Consider the following 7,637-nt stretch of genomic DNA (forward strand, 5'->3'; position numbering starts at 1 on the left):
ATTTCTAGTATTGTAGATTAGATACTGAGAGCAACAATACCTAATTGGGACCCCCTGAAACTGAGAAGCTTCTGTAAAGCCAAAAACACAGTCAATAAGACAAAAATTGGGAAAAGATCTTCACCAACCCTACATCAGACCAAAGACTGTTATACAAAATATATAAAGAACTCAAGAAATGAGACATGAAAATTCTAAATAACCCAATTAAAATGGGGTACTAAACTCAACAGAGAATTCTCAACATGGAATCTCAAATGGCCAAACGATACTTAAGGAAATCTTCAACAAAATTAGCCAGCAGTGAAATTCAAATCAAAACAAATCTAATATACCATCTTACACCTGTCAGAAAGGCTAAGATAAAAGACAATAACAATACCTTATGCTGGAGAGGATGGCTGTGTAGGGGAAACACTCGTCTATTGCTAGTGGGAATGGAAAATTGTACAACCACTTTGGAAATCCATATGGTTGTTTTTCACAAAATTAGGAAGCAACCTACCTCAGGATCCAGCAATACCGCCCTTGGGGATATACCCAAAAGATGCTCAATCATACCACAAAAGCATTTGTTCAACTATTTTCATAGCAGCATTATTTTAATAGCCAGTACCTGGAAACAAACTAGTTGCCCCTCAACCAAAGAATGAATAAAGAAAATGTGGCACATTTACACTTCAGAATACTATTCAGTAAAAAACAATGACATTTTGAAATTTGCATGCAAATGGACTGAATTAGAAAACACTATCCCAAGTGAGGTAACCCAGTCCCCAAAAAGATGAATATGGTATATATTCACATATAAGTGGATACTAGCTATAAATAATGGACATTGAGCCTATAGTTCATGATCCTAGAGAAGCTAAGTAATAAATATGGTGGACACAAAGAAAATATATATAGACTCACCTCGAAATTGGAAACAGACAAGATCACCTGACAAAATTGGGAGCATGAGGGTGGAGGTAGAAGGGAGGGTAGAAGGGGGAGAAGAGGGGAGAAAAGGAGATCTGAGGAGAACTTGAGTGAATGGAATGTTAGAGATGGAGGAAGGACAGATACGAGAACAAGGAAAGAAATACCTTGATTGAGGGAGCCATTACAGGATCGGCAGAAACCTAGCTCTAGAGAAATTCTCAGGAATCCACAAGGATGACCGTGCTTAAAACAGTAAGCAATAGAAGAGAGGGGGCCAGATCTTTACTTTACTAGTAGTCAGACTGATAATTATCTTAAATATCACTATAGAACAGCCTTCTAGCAACTGACGGAAACAGAGCATGAAGCCCATATTGGAGCACTGGACTGAGCTCCCAAAGTCCAGTTGCAGAGTGGAAGGAATGAAAATATGTGCAAAGAGGTCAAGACCGTAACCAATTCACTTACTGATACAGTTTACCTGAGCTAATAGGAGCTCACTATTTCAAGCCAGAGTGGGAAGGAACAAGCATAGGGCCAAACTAGTCCTTCTGAATGTGGTTGACAATTGCAAGGCTGGGAGAGACTGTTGGATCACTGGCAGCGGCACCAGGATTTATCCCTACTGCATGTACTGGATTTTTGAGATCCTATTCTCTTTGGATGTAGACCTTGCTCAGCCTAGATACAATATGTAGGGCCTTTGACCTTCCACAGAAAGTGTGACTTACCATCTCTGAGGATTAGATGGGGATGGGTTGATAGGCTATGTGGAGGGAAAGGTAGGAGGGTTAGGAGTGAGAACTTGGATTGATATTTTTTTAAAATCATCTAATAAATTAAAGATTTCCATTATCATTAAAATTCTTCCAAGCCTCAGAGAACACTGATGAAGAGGAGGTGGGAAGAATGTAAGGAGTGGAGCACAGGGAGGGGTGCTGTGAAACACAGAAGACACAGTCACATCTTGCTAGTTTTGTGGCTGGATCAGGACTGTAGACTCTGTCCTCTCAAGATTTCTCCTGTTCTCATTGACCTGCCTATACTTCCAGTCTGCTTGTCCCACCTATACTTCCTGCCTGGCTCCTGGCCAATCAGTGTTTATTTAAAATAAAAATGATAGAATAGAGATCATTGTCCCACATCAAAACTCATTAAAATTTTTACTGTGTTTACCCATTTCAGGAGCAGCCATGTAAATTGATCCTCACACTTACCCTGGAAAATATGACAGTAGAGCCTTTGTGTTCAACATTGTGTGCAGTTATTCAATTCACGGTTATGCACTCTGCTGGCAGGATTCTAAGAATGTAGTCAATGTGGTCTCCAAAGCTTTGCCACACACTATGGTGTCAATGCCTGAATTTCAGGAGAAGCCTCATCCTCAGATGAAAAGATTTTTGTTTCCTTTTTAAACTTTCCCCAAGCATATGATCCATTAATATGGAGCCCACAGGCAACATGGCTTCTCTGAAGACACTTCTCTATCTCACACATGAGAAACAAGGCTTTTCCTGTCACCAGCATCAGAGAGTGCAGAGGAGTAATCTGGGGTCTTTATGGCAACTAAAGCACCGACAATGATCAAGTCATGAAAATCATAGAACTCAGTTGCCCATGGAAAGGGCTGAAGAGAGATGAACCAGGGACTGGAGCTGATGTCTGCTAGTATGTGCATCCAATTTGTGGCTGAGAATTTTGTGGTCTGACTTGCACAATATGCCTCTAGAAAAATCATTAGTTTGGACTTTGAGGTGCAAGATAATTTTTACCAAAATGGAAATGTTCAAAAATAGAATCTTGCAACAATTACAACAACTGTACTTTTATAAGCTTCCATTAGTTTAGAAGTAGGAAAGTGTGAATGGTTCATTCTCTAAGCTCACATTGGAAAATAACATCAATTCATAAATAAATTTGTGGTTTTTCTATCACATGTTTAAAAACAATGAGTATGAATTAATAATGTTCAAAATTTCCCTGCTGTCTTAGAAAATTTACCATCAACAAGTGTCATAATTTCAGACTCCTGATATATATTCCATATATATGGAATATATAAAATTAATGTGCTCATTTGTCTGACAAGAAGCAATTAGACATCTTAGAGGAGTGTGGGGGAATGCAGATGTTTAGTGTGTAATTAAAAATCAAGATTGATAGGCTATGGCAATTAAAGGGTACTCTAGATGATTTTCTTGTGTAAAAGGAGATACACAAGGTTACAATACCAAATGAGTACAAATGCAGCATATTCCAGAACCTCCTAATTTTTGAAGTGACCACAGCTGTTTCTGGGAGTACCTGTTGGCTCTCACCTCCAATGCTGGTCTAAGTTTAGAGATTTCTGTCCAAGGTCACACTGGAGTTCTCTCACTGTTTCTCTGATACAGTAATACATGGCTGTGTCCAAACATTGCAGACTGTTCAGTTTTATGAAAATGTAACTCTTGGAGGTGTAGTGATATTTTGTTTGTGATTTAAATTAAAACTTCTTGAAGATCAGAGTGCAGAGCTAAGCCACTAGTTATGTATAACCCTGGCAATGGTGGCAAAAAACCTTTAATCTCAGCACTAGGAAGAGAGAGGAAAGAATCTCAGTGAATGCAATGCTACCCTGAACTACAAGAGATTGAATATGTGCAAAACAGAAACAAAGCTTAAACAAAGGTGATCCTAGCACCTGGGATCATTTGCGTTTAACCCCAGCATTAGGGAGGCAGAGACATAAATAACATGGATGGGCAGAGAGAGGAATAAAAGACAGGAGGAGACAAAAGCTCAGATGCAATCTGAGGATTCAGTCTGAGAGGCAGTCTGAGGTTTTGGAGAGATAGCATTCAGTCAGGGGATTTGTAGAGATTATATCTTCCCCATTTGGTCTGAGCATTGGTAGAAGTAAGAACTCTCTAGTGGCCGAATTCTCTTCTTTTCTGATCCTTCAGTTTTTGAGCCTGATAGCTGGCTCAGGATTTTTATCATTAAGAACAATTAGAATTTGTGCAATAGCAAGTGTCCCTGTTGATCTCGACTTGGGATTTGAGAGCTGAATAATAATTTGTGCTTCCACCACTCCATATTCTTCACATCCACTTCAGATACTTTCCTGGAAGATGACAGACACAGTTTACACCATAGCTGGTTAATGAGAATCCAGAGACAGTTGAGGTGAGGGACAGGGTCTGTAAAGTCCATACTAGGCCAGGTTCTTACTCTCTCAGCTGTCCCTGTATAGAGCACCTGGGGAAAAATACGATTATCATGATGCATGCATCCCATAGATGATATGCCTGGGTCTTTTTCCTGAAACTCACAGCTTGGAAAGGTCACCAGGCAGAGGAGCAGCACCAGGACAACCATGCCCTATTGGAGACTCTAGTGAGAAGGAGAGGTGACGTCTCTAGCCTTGGCTTTTAGTCTGAGCAGGAGGCTGCTGTGCATTGAAGGAGGTTCCTGAGAGGAAACAAAGCACAGGGCAAGATTTACACTTTTCCTTCTGGTTTCTGAAAATTGCCCCTGTGCTTCTTAGAGGACCTGGTGATAAAAAAGTAACATTTTTCTTAAACTGTCTGGTTTCTCACTTGCATATGAATAGGAAATTGTATGATTCACAGTGTGCAGACCTTGGACGCAAAACATTAACACACCCTACATTTATGCTGTAGATAACAGAGGATACAACATCCTCAGTGCATATCCCTGTAAATTCCAGCAGAGTGTTTAGGATGGAATTTAGCCATGAGATGCACTTCAGCCTCTTCCTGATGTAAAATCAGCATTAAGGAGATACATAAAATCCTTTCTCTTATCATTTATGTTAATTTTATTCTTATCACTCACCTAGAATATCCAACTCACCTAGAATACACAACTCATAAACAATTAGTGCATGTGGTTTTAATTTTATATCTGAGAGGAGATTCATAGGATTGATTGTCATACACATAACTGGACTCAGAATATTCACTGTCCCACTCAAGGACACCATATCTGGATATTTCCTAGTTCTTGTTTTCATTTTGTCTGTGTCTCTGTCACTATGTTATTTTATATTTCCTTCCTTGTCTCTTTACCATTTAAAGCACATTGCAAATGCAGGATCCGAAATATGATTGTCATGTTGGTGAGGGATGGAGGGCCAGATCTTCATGGCACCTCATAGAAAGCAGTAGCATGGAACCAGTCCTCAGGGTTATGTTACCTGAAGCGAATAAAAAGATAGAGAATCCTAAGGGATGACAAGAAGCAGAGGAGGGGGGCATGCAGAACAATAGGAACTGATTGTCTTTGGTGAAGATCACCATAGAGAAAATGGATTTAGGGCTTTTTTCCATGACTTGGTACTGTAAATCATCAGGTAGTGGCAGAGATTAGCTCAAAACAAACTGTTCAGTAAATCCCAGAGAATATCCACCAATTGTTTCACATTGGTCACCCCACATGTTTTGTTCCTTATTCCTTTGAACATATTCTGTATGTGAGTATCAGTGGTAGAGACAGGTCTTAACATTGTTGCCCACCATACTATAACAGCTCTGTAGGGCACCCAACCCTGTAAGTTCTTTGTCCCCCTCTTTTCAGGATGCAAGGTTTGTTAGAAGAACATTTTTTAGACATTATGCTCAGTGTGTCTCATCTTTGGTTTGTTTGGTTTTCATTGTGGTTTTTTTTTTTTTTTTTTTTTTTTTTTTTTTTTTTTTTTTTTTTTTTTTTTTTGGATCTTGAGAAAGACCATAAAAACAATTGGATTTTTTTCATACCATTTTGGCGAACTGGTATGTGACTAGTGACTCAAGAATTTTTTCCTTTTGTTACACCAGACAGAGTTTGTGTCAACCTTTTGTTATCTCGTGCTTCTAGGGATCCCCTTCTCCATGGAACTCTCCAGGAGGAATCACTACGAAAAAGTGTTCAAATGGAATGCCTTCAGGCTAAAGCTGCACACTACTTACCATGAGCTTCTATTTGAGAGCTGCATCCTTATACTTGTGTTTCTTCAGTCATTTATTCAGTCATGTCTAGTGAACTCATGGACGTTCAGGTAATGGTTCCTGATACAATGACAGGAAATATTTTATGTTTGTATGGTGCTTAGAACTTTGTCAATGTAAAAAAAAAGCTATAATCATCCAGGAACTGTAAACCTCAGTTGGAAGAAAATTCCCCCAATAGATTGGCCTATATGCAAGTTTCTAGGGGCATCTTAACAACATTGGAATGGAACAATTTTCTTTGTATTTTCGAGGAAGAAATTGGAGAATATTTCATTTGAAACAGGAAAAGGGAATTTACTGCAGAAGCAGAAATTTTATGAAGATTTAGACAGAATAAAACTTACTCAAGCTAATCTATGAATCAGTCATTCCTACTTTGGTCTTTCCTCTGCTACTCACTTCTGATAACCCTTTCTGGCCCCTCCTACTCTCATGTCTCTTCTTTCCTTTCCTTCTTCTCCTCCCTCCGTGCATTCCTACTAAACATCTACTTCCTCATTTCCTCTCTCCTCCTCCCTCCCTCTCTCTCCCACATCCTTTCTTTGATCACTTCCTTCTTTCAGACTATATGCAGCATGTTGTTTCTGCTATATGTGCATAACTGTTAAGGCTACACTGTATCTAAAAGGCAGCATCGACTCTATTACATTCCTCAAGCAGTCTCTTGCTACCTTTCTTGGCTTCAGAACATACATAATTTGTATGTTTTGGGTTAATTATTCAGCAGTCACTTATTTTCAGTATTAGGACAGTCATGGATTCATGCTTTACATGCCACAAACTTCAGAAAGAGGCTTCACTGACCAAGGCTGAGAGAAGCACTAACATATTGGTACAAGTATAGAAGACAGTGTTAGTATATGTTCCTTGGCAAAACACCAATGGTATATTTCCTCATAGTATTGTAAGCTTTGTACTTTGATTTTTGAACATTTTTTTGTGTTCTAGGTATTGAACATGTTGAAAATGTTTTAATTTTGAAATATGATTATCACAGTAAAAAATATTAAGGATCTCAGGTTTGTGTGGCATGTACAGTCCCTCTCCTCTATATGATGAACCATTTAACTGGCTTGGTTTTGTACATATTTTGTACAGGAACACATAACATTTTATGTGTATAATGACCATGTAATGTTTAGAGGTAACCATATCACAGAACTCCTTCCCATTTTATGGTACTTTCATTCTTTCAACCCACTCTTCAGTGATCTTCCTTTTGTCTTGTGAGAGGAATATGGAGGAGTAAGAAAATAGGGGATCTGGGAGTTTTGATATATACATTCTGTCTGTGGACAAGCACTCACACAGATGTCTGTTCTTAGCAGTGAACAGTCATAGACTCTCTGCATTAAATGATGGTGCCTGGTGAATGGAGATTCATTTTATTTGCAGGTGTAGCTGTAGATTTGTTGTCTTTGCCCATTAGGGTACTCAACAATCATGGGCATATGGACGATACTATTTGGATTTGTTGAGTTTTAAAAAGAGGATATAAATTTGGGAAGAAAATGTGTTGGGAGGGCCAAGGAGAAGGAATTAAAAGAAAAAAATTGACTGAAGATATGGTCAAGAGGATGCCTATATGTTTGTCTTTGGATTCACCGTCTTATTTAGCTTCTCTAGGATCACAAATTATAGGCTCAATGTCCTTTATTTATGGCTAGAAACCAAATATGAGTGAGTACATCCCATGTTCCTCTTTTTGGGTCTTGGTTA

At 38.8% G+C, this 7,637-nt stretch overlaps 1 gene segment (V, D, J or C); it reads right to left on the reverse strand.

Annotated features, from left to right (window-relative positions):
* The window catches only part of LOC101998540, a 698,241-nt gene that overhangs the window by 311,532 nt on the left and 379,072 nt on the right, over positions 1-7,637 (reverse strand).

Source organism: Microtus ochrogaster, chromosome 1, assembly GCF_000317375.1.
Source record: "Microtus ochrogaster isolate Prairie Vole_2 chromosome 1, MicOch1.0, whole genome shotgun sequence".
Classification (NCBI taxonomy): Eukaryota; Metazoa; Chordata; class Mammalia; order Rodentia; family Cricetidae; genus Microtus; species Microtus ochrogaster.